Source organism: Phyllostomus hastatus, unplaced genomic scaffold (assembly GCF_019186645.2).
Source record: "Phyllostomus hastatus isolate PE091 unplaced genomic scaffold, TTU_PhHast_1.1 phas_contig_1, whole genome shotgun sequence".
Classification (NCBI taxonomy): domain Eukaryota; kingdom Metazoa; phylum Chordata; class Mammalia; order Chiroptera; family Phyllostomidae; genus Phyllostomus; species Phyllostomus hastatus.
The window spans coordinates 15531630-15544794 of NW_025333498.1; the positions used below are offsets into that span (position 1 = coordinate 15531630).

At 38.4% G+C, this 13165-nt stretch overlaps 1 pseudogene; it reads right to left on the minus strand.

The window, feature by feature from the left end:
- Positions 1–11663: 11663 nt before the first annotated feature.
- On the minus strand, positions 11664–12487 carry LOC123815703 (annotated as a pseudogene).
- Positions 12488–13165: the final 678 nt, after the last annotated feature.

The window sequence follows — 13165 nt, forward strand, 5'->3', positions numbered from 1 at the left end:
CATGTATTAAAACACTTTGATCTGGAAACCCAGAAGGACACTTAAAAACATCAGTGACTAGGTAGCTCTGTTGGCTGGAGCGTGGTCTCTGTGCACCGTGGTTGCAAGTTCAGTCCCAGGTTGGGGCACATGTAGGGGTCAACCGGTGAATGCATGGATGGGTGGAATAATATGCCGATGTTTCTCCTTTCCTTTCTTCTTTCTCTCTCTAAAATCAGTTTAAAAATTACTAAAAACAATAGTAACAATAATAATCTGAAAACAAAACCTAAGCAAAGAGGAGAAACCCAAAAGGACAAACATTTCCAAGGCAGGGTGATTAGGGCTTATTTTCATTCAGGGTGAGAGATCAACAGAAAGAACGGTTTTATCCAGACATGCAGTCTAGCATAAATTTCAGGAAGGGAGTTCAGGACACTCAGTTATGAGAAGGGACAATGCTGCTCAGTTTGTCACTTTAGAGCTTAAAACATATTTCCATCAAGCCTGGGGATGTTTCCTTGTGAACACATCTCAGTTTCTCCAGTAGCAATGCAGGAAGTTGTCACCTATTAGAGGAGGGCTGCAGGTAAAATATGGTCAAAACATGATATAACTGCAGTTACCGAAGTGTACTTTTAAAGTAAGGAGAAAATCTAGAACCATTTTTTTCTCATGCTGTCAGCTACAGAAGGGAATATTTGTAGAGCTTCTCATCTGAACGTCTCTTTGCCCTGCATATGTGTACATTTATTTTGTATTTCTATGTGAAAATTTCTTTTCTGTGTAAGAGTTTTTAAAGTTAATTGAATTATTGAATTTTTAATCCATAGTTTCCATTTATGGACAGAGATAGCAAAGTTGTTGTTGTTTTTTAATCCCCGTTCTTCTCAGAACCCCAACCTGTCCAGCAAATAGAATGTATCACCTCTAGTTAATTTTGTAAAAGCTATTCAGTTTTTCTTTGGATTGTGCTTTCCCTCTTCTTGAAAATATGAACCAATCAATTATATTAGCCATATGGCTTGATCATAACAGCTAATTTCCATTTCATAATGTAATTGTTCTTTGAACACTGACAATTTATTAGTCAAGGTGCTCAGGAATGTTCTCTCTAGTTCTATGTCTTTTAAACAATGATTGAAATAACCATATAAGCCCAAAGCCATTAGACTTAATTTTCATGGTTTTAGATTCTGTGACTCCTCAGCATTAAATATATCCAAGGAGAAGCTTCCACTTGCTCTGTGGTCCTGGAACTTACAATATGGACTATCCAGAGCAGCTTTATTTTCTTTGCCAGACACAGGCTTTCTACAATGAGAATTTGATGTAATGGCTCACAGGACTACTCAGTTATGCTGGACACGAGTGCTGGCTGAAAAGGCTGTGCAGTCACACATTACTGCAAACAAAACGTCATCCTTCGGTGATCTTAATGCTTTATCTATTAAATGTACTCCCTCATGCAAATGGCAGTGCATTTAACTGGTAAACAGATGTTCTCCACCATTATCTAAGAATCAAAAAGCTGAGGTTATGGTTTACTTTAAGCTCTGAGTTTCTTTTTTCCCTGAGTATTTTCCAGAGTAATTTTTCTTTTACCCGCCCCCCACCCCCATCTGAGTTTAGATTTTATTGTGGCCTTACTCTTGGTTTAGGGAGTAAATGCTCCTGACACTATCATACATCTCATGGACCTCTATGAATACTCACATATAATACATAAAAAAGTTGTAGACCATAAGGCTAAAGCATGCGATCATTTGGCCTTAATGTAGTCTGACTTTGACTGAGAGTATAGTTGCAATGAACTACTCTGTATATCTTTTAGTTTAAAATACAAGAAACTCACTATGTCAGCTTGTCTTCCAGAAGATGGGATTTAAATGCCAGATGCTTTGCTGGCCCTTTAATAGGCAAGAAAGTTTGATTTTAAGTCAGTTGAGGTAATATGAAATCTTTTTGTAATCTAACCAGCCTACTCTAAATTAACTATCATTTTATTTTATTTTTAAAAGATTTTATTTATTTATTTTTAGAGAGAGGGGAAAGGAGGGAGAAAGGGAGGGAGAGAAACATTGATGTGAGAGAGAAACGTTGATCGGTTGGTTGCCTCTTGTACACACCTTGACCAGGGACCAAACCCCCAACTCAGGCATGTGCCCTGACAGAATTGAACAGAAGACCTTTAGCTTTGTGGGACAATGCCCAACCAACTGAGCCACACAGGTCGGGGCTTAATTAGCTACAATTTTGAAAACCTTATATTAAGGTCATACATTTCCTTGTAGTCATTACCATTTATTATTGATTATATTTTCTGATAAAGATGTTCCATTCAGGTTTGCTACACTCAACATATTTGTTAAGAGCTTGAATATATTTTGTGGGTCCTAGAACTCAAGGATAAGTGTTTATTTTGAGATTTTTCCATCATCATTGCCTGGTTATTGGACCACACATGGGTGAATGGGTTTAGCATTAGGCCGCTAATCTCAGAATGATGAGCTTATTGCCACTTTATCAGAAGACCTAAGACCACCTTCCTCAAAGGTCTGCTAAATGTGGTATAACAATAATAATAAGTAATCCAATACTTAGAGAGTGGCTAACAGTGGCTTGCAAGAAGAGGTGCTCAACAAAAATTTGTGCATGGACAGGTATCATAGATATTTTATTTTTCCATATTATTATTTTTTTAATAAACATTATTTATTGTTTGACATTTAGTTTGAAGCCAGTTTGTGGCTATTTTGAATTATACTTCTATGAATATTTTTGTATATGTGTTTTGGTACACATATGTGTGCATTTCTGGTGAGTATAATACCTAGGATGGAATTGCTGGGTTATCTTAGGGTTACATATTATTATTGATTTCCCTCCCTGATAAGGATTATATAATAACCTTCCAATGGAATCCCATTGAACTCAGAATAAAAATTAATGGCCTTGCATTTGCAAAGCCCTAAACAATTTGGTTCTGATACTACTTTCTTTCTTGCTGCCTTCACTGTAGCTGTAGTGACCTCCATGCTATTTTTAGAATGTACTAGGCCTGCTTCCCCATTAGGGCCTTTGCCTTTGCCACTTCTCTCTGCCTGATAACTCCACCAAATATTTGCAAAGTCCTTCCCTCATCTCTTTCACTTGACTCAAATGTCACCTTCTCAGTAAAACCTTTCCTGACCAGTCGATTAAAGCTATAACCCCTTTCTATTACCTCATTACATTCCTTATTACCCTTCTTTCCTTTATGTTTTTCCATAGCACTCATTGGTATCTGACATGCTACATGTTTTGGTTTTTGGTCTCCTTCCACTGGAATGTAAACTCCATGAAGGCAGAGATGTTTGTCTGCGTGGTTCCCCACCAGCCCTGCTATATCCACTGCTAGATCAACAACTTGGTAGTCCTAGAACAATGTATGACAAATAAATAGATGCTCAACAAATAGTTACTAAATGAGTTAATCAATGGATGAGAAGATGAGGCCACGATGGTGAAAGCAGGAAAGTGCTGTAAAATGTTTCTGCTGTGCTTCTAATTGATGTTGTGGCCTTGGGCAAGTCACTGTCAGCTCCCTTGTTTGTCAAGTGAGAATAATAAAATCTGCCTCCATCCAGGACTGTTAAGTGGATCAAGCGAGAAAATATGCATGAAAATGCTTTTCAAAGTTTAAAGTTTTTATCAAAATAAATAGTCCCAGATGGCACATAAGATCCTCCAGGAAAAATGAGTTAAGAATGACAAAAAAAAAAAAAAGGAATCTTCAGTGAGAACCACAGCTTTTTTCCCCTCTTGTGTCTTATGAAGGTTAATGTATGCCATGGTCCAACTGTATCTTACTCATGCACCTAATTTGTGCATTTTTTTCTTTTTAGAGATTGGAGATTGAGGGCTCCAGCAGGCATCTGAGGTTTCAAACTTATTCATGGGTAGGGCTGGGAGTCCTAAAGGAAATACAGATTCAGCTTGAATGATGAGAGCAGTAATAAGTGTGCACATTTACTGAGGGCTCACCATATGCCAGGCAAATGGTGCTTTGCATCTATTAGCTCATTTATCATCATAACATTCCTTTGAGATACTGTTACTATTCTCTGTGTTACAGGTGGGGCACATGAGGGAGAAGGAGGTAAAAATAACTTCATCGGGCTTGACAGGTAGGACCAGGATTTGAACCCAAATAGTTAGGTTCAGGGCTCTTGGTAAATAACCACTCTACTATGTGGCCCAGATTCTAGTAGCCTTCTGGGTGGCCCTGCTGTATTATAAAGTAGCACAAACTAAGTCCATGGAAGAGGGACTTTATTTCCTGACAAACCAGGACAGAGTGGGTGCTCTCTGATGTTGCTGGCAATATTGATGCTGTTGTACAGTTCTTGCTTCTTCTCAGCACTGCTTTGTACTATATAACTCCTTAAATAAAAAAGACAGCTACATGTGAAATTGAGAGTAAAAACAGTTTGAAGCATAGGAGAGCTTTTCAAAGCTATTTGTCATGGACTAAGCACTTTTTGATTCATAGAAATTATTACCAAAAGTGGTAATAACTGCAATGGATTGAAACATACCAAATATGTTTAAGTATATGAGTTTATTCTAATGATACCCCCACACCCCAAACTAATTGGTCATTATTGAAGAATGCTAGAATGTTCATTATTTTAAAATTTGGTAAATAAAAAGAATTAAGAATTTATTCTGCCTCTCTTACATGAACTGCACCATAGGGTAACCAATTAGTAGTTGAAGAAAGTTTCTCTTTATAGAAGTATCTCAACACATAAATAGAGACAAAATAGAATTGGAATATTACCATTTGCAATTCAAAATGAATTAATGATCTAGGCATTGAACATCAACAGTGCTGACATAAAAAAGAGACAGCAGACATTATGTGCCTTGTGATGGAAGAACACAATACCAAGTATAAAGTAGTTTAGCTAAAAAAATTGAACCTGAATATGGTTAATTTCCTAGATCCAAATAACAATTTACAGAAAATCAGAGGACAGAGGAATATGTTAAATAATTTATCAGCAAAATCTATTCTGTTGGAAACTTAAGAGGACAAACCAATTTATTTAACAAAAACATTGCAAAGAATAAAAGACAAGGAGGGTGAGCCTTTGAATTAAATAATACCTATAAGACATATCAACTGATTGTAATATGTATATTTATGTAAATACTGATTTGAGCACACAAACTGCACAAAAAATTTATGAAGTTGTTGAGATGATTGGAAATTTGCACATCGACTGAATATTTAATGGTATTAAGGCATGACTGTTTTAAAAATAAATGTAATGGCATATTAAGTTTAAAAAGAGTTTTTGTGTTTTAGAGGTACATGCTGAAATACTTATGGATAAAATATGTGATCTGGGACTGGCTTCAAATTCCAAGGAGGAGATAGATGGGTATGGAAGTAAAACCAGGTTGGTCATGAGTTGATAATTATTGAAGCTGGGTTATGAGTACCTCTAACACTTTAATAAATGTATGAGATTCTTCATAATAATAGAATGTTCCAAATTGTTAGCAGATACCAAAAATGTATTGTGGCTAAATGAAAAGGCTTGGCAACACCTTTATTAGTGAGGATCTGAAGCAATTGGAAATAAAACCTTATATATTGCTGGTGGGAGTATAAAATCATAAAACCACTTTGGAAAACTATTTGGCAGTTATTTATAAAGTTATAAAGATGACCCAGTCATCTCACTTTTAGGTATTTACCCAACAGATATGAAAACATATGATTATAAGTAGATTAGTAAGAATGTTTATAGCAGCTTTATTCAAACTAGCCCAAAATTAGAAATAACCCAAATATCCACTAGTAGAGAATAGATAAACAAATTGTGGTATATTCATACAATGGAATACTACTCAGCAATATGAGGGAAAAAAAAACTACTGATTAACAGCAACAACATGGCTGAATCTCTCAGACATGATGCTAAAACTCATGAGCAAAAGGAGCCAAACACAGGAAAATCTATCCTATAGCTTTTCATTTTTCAGGAAGTGCTCTAACTGGTAAAGTTGATCAATGGAGCTAGAAATCAGAATTGTGGCACCCATGGGAGGGGGTTTGACTGAGAAGGGCCGGAGAGATCTGGTGGCTACATGAGTATATATGTTTGTCAAAATTCATTGACCTGGGCACTTAACATGGGTACATTTCACTGTGTGTAAATTAAATCTCTATTTAAAAATATCACATAAAAATGAAATCATGAGTGATTCAGCCAAACTCTTGCTTGGTGTGAGGCAGACAATCAGAGATGTCTATTGTTTTAGCACAGCTGCTAATTCAGCCTCAGCCAAGAAGAGTTCACCATGATTTTGTTCGTGCTCAAAAGTGTTCTTTCCTGAACTAACTGGTCAAGTGGGCCCTGCAAAAACAGTCATTTAATAATTTAGTTAAGTTCCAGCTAAAGGTCAAAGGCAAGTGATTTTTAGCCTTCTCTTGGATCAGCAGAAACCAGACAATGTGAGGCATGCACACTACAGGCATGGAGCTGGGAACAGGAGGCCTGGGAGTTCAGCGCAGTTGTGCTAGTATCTAGTTAGTGTTTGTCTTGCTTTGGGCAAGGCACTTTACTTTTTTGGACCTGTTCCCCCCCCCCCCGGCCCCCCAAAGGAAGGAATTGTATAGAGCACAATTTCTGGGGTGTCTGTCAGATAAAACATTCTTTTTTTTTTTAGTATATTTCATTGGTTATACTATTACAGTTGTCCCAATTTTGCATCTTTTGTACCCCTCCACCCAGTACCCACCTTCCTTCCAGCAGTCCCCCTCCCCTAGTTCATTTCCGTGGGTCATGCATATATGTTCTTTGGCTTCTCTATTTCCTATACTGTTCTTAACATCCCTCCCCATCTATTTTGTACCTACACAATTATGCTTCTAAATCCCTATGCCTTTTCTTCCATTCTTCTCCTTCCCCCTCCCAGCTGATAATCTTCCAAACGAGCTCCATATCTATGATTCTGTTCTTGTTCTAGTTGTTTGCTTAGTTTTTGTCTTTTAGATTCAGTTGTTGATAGTTGTGTTTGTTGTCATTTTAATGTTCATAGTTTTGATCTTTTTAAAAATAAGACCCTTTAGTATTTCATATTATAGTAAGGGCTTGGTGATGATGAACTCCTTTAGCTTTACCTTGTCTGGAAAGCACTTTATCTGTCCTTCCATTCTAAATGATAGCTTTGCTGGATAGAGTAATCTTGGATATAGGTCCTTGATTTTCATCAATTTGAACACTTCTTGCCAGTCTCTTCTTGCCTGCAAAGTTTCTTTTGAGAAATCAGCTAATAGTCTCATGGGAACTCCTCTGTAGGTAACTCTCTGCCTTTCTCTTGCTGCTTTTAAGATTCTCTATTTTTAACCTTTGGCATTTTAATTATGATGTGTCTTGGTGTGATCTTCTTTGGGTCCTACTTGTTTGGGATTCTCTGTGCTTCCTGGACTTGTATGTCTATTTCCTTGACCAAATTAGGGAAATTTTCTTTCATTATTTTTTCAAATAAGTTTTCAATTTCTTGCTCTTCCTGTTCTCCTTCTGGCGTTCCTAGGATTCAGATGTTGGCCCTTTTGGAGACGTCCCAGAGTCTTCTTAGACTCTTCTCATTTTTTTGAATTCTTGTTTCTTCATTTTGTACTGGTTAAACATGTATTTCTTCCTTATGGTCCAAATCATTGATTTGATTCCTGGCTTCCTTCCCTTCACTGTTGGTTTCCTGTGGATTTTTATTTATTTTACTTAGTGTAGCCTTCATTTCTTCCCTTTTGCTTCTGCTGTATTCAGTGAGATCTCTGAGCATTCTGACCACCAGTGTTTTGAACTCTGCATCTGATAGGTTGGCTATCTCCACATCACTTAGTTCTTTTCTGGGGTTGTGTTCTATTCCTTCATTTGGGCCATATTTCTTTGTCTCCTCAACTTGTCAGCCTTCCTGTGTCTGGTACTAGGTAGAGGTGCTTTGACTCCCTGTCTTGGCACACCTGTTAAGTTGTATGGGGCAGAACCTTGAGTATTCACTAGAGCAGGCCACCTGCTTCACCGCTCTGTGGCTCCATGTTTGGGGAGGGGTTAGGGAGGAGTCAATGCTGCAGCTGACTGACTTGTAGGGGATTGCCTGACACTTGTCCCATTTCTAGTCACTTCACTCAGTTCTTGCATGCAACTGACACCCCTCCAGCAGCTGCCCTGGTTGTGGTTCCCAGAGTGGGTGGGTTTGTGTAGGTTCTGGGCTCTCCTGAGAAACCAAGTTTCTTCCACTCTCCCAACCTGGGCTGGTTTTTACACCCAGAAGTTATGGGACTTTATTTTTCCCAGTACTGGAACCCTGAGCTGCGTGGTTTGGCCTGGGGCTGGGATCTCTTGCTCATAAGGTGCCTCCCTGATTTTTATCCCCCCCACATGAATGTGGGACCACCCATTTGGATGGCTGCCTCTGCCGTCTCACAGCCACTGCTTTGCTGTTGCCACACTGTGCCCTCTTTGCCCCGGTTCCCCATCTCCACCTATCCTACCTGTCTGGATGAATACAGCTTCTTTAAATCCTTGGTTGTTAGACTTTAATATAGTTCAATTTTCTTGCAGTTTTGGGCATTTTTAATTTTAAAATTTGTTGTCATCCTTCTTATGGTTGTGCAATAAGGCAAAGTGTGCCTGTCTACACCTCCATCTTGACGGGAAGTCCAGATCTAACATTTGGAGACTCTGCATAGCTTTATCTTTCCTACAGAGCCTTCCTGGGAGTGCTCCAGGAAGTCCTAAACTGAATATGACATCTTTTTCTCTAGATCACTTCCTCTTCCAGTATTGTTGTTCTCAGTTTCTCAGCACCTCCATCATGAATTTGTTTATTCATTAGATACTTATTGAGTACATAGGAGGCTCCAGGCACTGCTCCCGATATTGGTGATACTGCAGCGAACAAAAGAGACAAAAATCCCTGCCCTGAAGAACCAAATATAGTCTAGTGGGGAGAGACAGAGGGTAATGGAATGATATAAAATGTTACAAGAGCTATAAAAAAGATGTAGGTGGAAGAGGATAGAGAATTCTGGCAAGGATGATGTTCTGGGTTTAAAATGGTGTCCAGGAAAGGTTTCACTGGGGAAGTGACACTCTAGGTTGATATCTGGAAGTTGTCCCTGATCCGCCCTCTTTAATATCTGCCATGACCAACCATCTGGCAAGCCCTCCAATTTCACCATATAATATTTATCAACTTTATATTTTCTTCCCTAATTACTAATACCCACGTTCAGGCACCTACCATCTCCTCTGTGTATTACTATAACAGTCTCCTAACTACTCTGTCTCCTATTTTGTGTCCCCAAATCAGTTTTTTATAAAGTCATGCCAGAGAGAGTTATCTAAAAGATATATTTGACCATGTCATTCTCTTGCTTAAGACCCAACAATGGCTTCCTCCTTCCAACAAAGTAAAGCCCAGATGCCCTTGCTAAGCATTAAAACCTTTTATGGTTTGGCCCCTGGTGACTTTTCATCTCTCACCAACACCATCCCTGAAGTTTCTCTCGCAAAGTAGAATATCCCCCTCCCCACACAATACAACACCAAAATGCTGATATCTGCATTTACATGCCAGTATAAATCTACCTTTATTTTAAAAGCAATTTTAGTAATCACTTCATCCAGATGATTTCCAAATTCTGCACCCTACCTCAGATAGGCTGGGTGGCCTTTCTCTGTGGTCCCATGATACCTTGTACACATTTAAAAAATCATTTTATTTACCACATTGTTCCAAAATGGTCTAGAGTGACTTTGTTTCCCTTACTAGATGATGAACTTTCTTAGCATAGGACCGTGTCTTATAGGACTAATTTTGTAATCTTGCTGCAACTGAACAGTCAATCAGTGACATCATTTGTGTCTTGGCTCTTTCATTCCCATCAACTCATTGATCTCACTAAGCCAACCAGGACGATTTATAACTCATGACTGAAAGACAGATATGGGAAATAGTCCCATTTCAAGGCTGATTATCAACTAAAGTTAATTATCAGAAGTCACAGATTCTTAGATTTGGGAGAACAATTCCAGGTAATCTAATTTAACTACCCACCTGACACTTGGAGGATCTTCTTCAATAATCCTCAGCTCACTGGAGGCTTCCTCTTTTCTACTCCCCTGTTCAGGATGTTATGTGTGAAATTAATGAAGCAGGAAGTTATTTGTATTAGAACATATATGTATTTACATACACAATGTAGGTTTATATCCGTAAATTGCTTAAGATGATGAACAGCAAGCAAGCTATTACCTAAAATGTTAAACATAAGTCAGGGACTGAGATTGTACCCAGAGAGAAAACTATTTGTAATGTGAAGTTAAAACCATCTGTCAAAGCAAGGGGTTCAAAATAAAAAGCAAATGGGTAAGTAGATCCATAGATGAATGGCAGGGGACAAGAACCGCTCAAGAAAGGGAATGCCAGCTGGAACTGGCAGTCTGGGCACCAGACTAACTCTACAATCAGAAGAGGAGACTCTAAACTCGAGTAAACTGTACCTCACAGAAGCTTCAAGTACTACTTTTGTCTCAGAGTTTTGTGAGGAACCCAGTATGTATTGTTGAGCACATTCCAATTGAACTCAACACATTTGAGTTGCTTAAGGTTGCATTTACCTACAACTCAGAAACTTCTATCTTCCTCTCTTCTTTTTTGTTTATTGGTCTTGTAGGAAACAGAGGTATCTCTGTGGGTGTGAGGAGTAACAAACTCTTCAAGAATCAGACTTCTTTAAATTCTGCCTTGGCCTCTTGTTCTTAGTTTTTAAGTAGTTTGGGGTAAGACCTGTCTATTACAAAGGAAAGTATTAAAAGTATTAAGTATTTAAATGGTTAAAAACTGGAAAACTTTCTTTGTCCAGCAGTCATTTTGTCCATCTTAGTATGGTCTCTTCAGTAGCTATTTTCCTGGTTGAGTTGAAATCTGTCTTTTCTATGGCTTCCATTCATTGATCCTCGTTTTAACCCAGGACCACACTTAACAAATCCAGATGACCTGACACATTATATACCTTGAATATCCTGAGGCAGCTTACTTGTGTGACCAGAACTCACCAAACTCACGAATATCATAAATAGTGGCTCCTGTTGTTAATTGAGTTGTATTATCACTGTCCTTTTGAGCTATTTCTTTTTTAATAAGTCAAGCCCTTTTAGGGAAGTGATTCTCATTGATGTCAAAGAACTAACCAAATAGAGGTTCCATTAATTACATCAATAACTATATATGTAAATGTTAGACACCAGGGTGCTGGACAACTGCAAATGGAGATGTCTTTCCTTTCCATTCCTTTTTTTTTTAACTTTCCACTCCCTGTGCCTTACCTTTAGTAAGTATAAAATTATCCTTGAAGACTGGCTCAAGTTATTTCCTCTTCAGATCTCTTTCCCCTCTTCTAAGGTGAACTGACCATCTCATTTCTTCCTTTGAGTTGAGACTGAATACTACTCCTTCCACCCACCAACCTTTATCTAGAATGCAGAACTTCTTTTGTTATCTCTGTTGTCAAGTGGAATGCCTGGAACATGGCATATAAGTATTTATGAAAGGAATGATAATGTTTCTGGGTATCAGGTAACACAATAATTTATTTATTTATGCTCTATTATCTTTAACTAAATATGAAGGCTCTTTCCATTATTCACCTGGAGATCAGTTAACCCGCTGCTCTGTTTGGACACCAGTCTCGTCTCTGTCTTCAGCAATGGCAAAGTGGATATCTTTTCCTCAGGGAAGAGAAGTCCATGTCTTGTTGCCTTTACCAATAATGAAAATGCTGGAGAGCCAAGTGGCAAAGGTGTTACCATTGGCATCTATCACATGACCCACATCAAAAGAACCAGGGTGTCTCTTACTGTTGGTGATCACACCAATTCTTCCCAGATTAGTATCTCTGGGCCCCATATGCAGGTTACCAGCATGAAAGTCAATGAAGTTGGTAATCTTGCCAGTCTCCAGATCAACCTGAATGGTATTGTACACCATGATGAGTAATAGATGGTGTGTATATCACAGGTTACCAGATGAGGGATTCCTTTTATGCCCACAAAGATCTTTTTCACTTTGCACAACTTGTACTTGGCCTCCTTAGTTGTGAAATGATGAACAGCAAAGCCACCCCCATGGTGTTGTATATTAGATGGAAATTTTCTACAGTCTTGTCAATGCTGATGAAGTCCATAAAACCAGCAGGATATGTTATAGCAGTTTGGACTTTATCATCAATCTTGATGAACTGCTATATGCAGATCTTCTTTACTTCATCTTCTGTTAGGGCATACTTAAGTCTGTCCCTTAGGAAAATAATGAGAGGGAGACATTCTCTCAGCTCATAGAAACCAGTGGGTGGACAAGGAGCAAACACACTGCTCAGTTTATCCAGCAGCCAATGCTTTGGAAGTGCTACACATTTCAGATGCTTCTTGGAACCCAGAGCCATTGCTGCACTAGGCACAAAAAGAAGACTGCTTTTCTCTGGTGCATGAAAAAAAAATAGCTAGGTTATACAATTTTGGAGCTGGATGGAAATTTCAAAGATTTTTCTATTCTTCAATTCCTCCTTTCAAGAGTCTTAACCTTGACTTTGTATTGGAAAGTATTGGGGAGTTAAAAAAAAAGTCCTGAGGTGTCGCTTAGTGGATTGATTGCCAGCATGCAAACAAAAAGGTCACTGGTTTGATTCCCGGTCAGGGCACATGCCTGGGTTGTGGGCCAGGTCCCCAGTGGGGGGCGTGCAAGAGGCAACCACACATTGTTTGTCCCCCTCTGTTTTCTCTCCCTTCCCTTCTCTCTAAAAGTAAATAAATAAAACCTTTTTAAAAACTTTTTTTGTTTTTTAAAACAATATTAAAAAACAAAGTTTTTTTAAACAATCTTTTTTCAAAAAGATTTTTAAAATTTATTTTTAGAGAGGGAGAAAGAGAGGGAGAGAATTATCAATGTGTGAAAGAAACATTGCTTGCCTCTCGCATGCCCCCAGCTGGGGACCTGGCTTGCAACTCAGGCATGTGCCCTGACCAGGAATTGAACTGGTGACCTTTTGGTTAGCAGGCTGGCACTTAATCCACTGAGACACACCAGTCAGGGCAATAAATAAAATATTTTTTAAAAAGTCCTA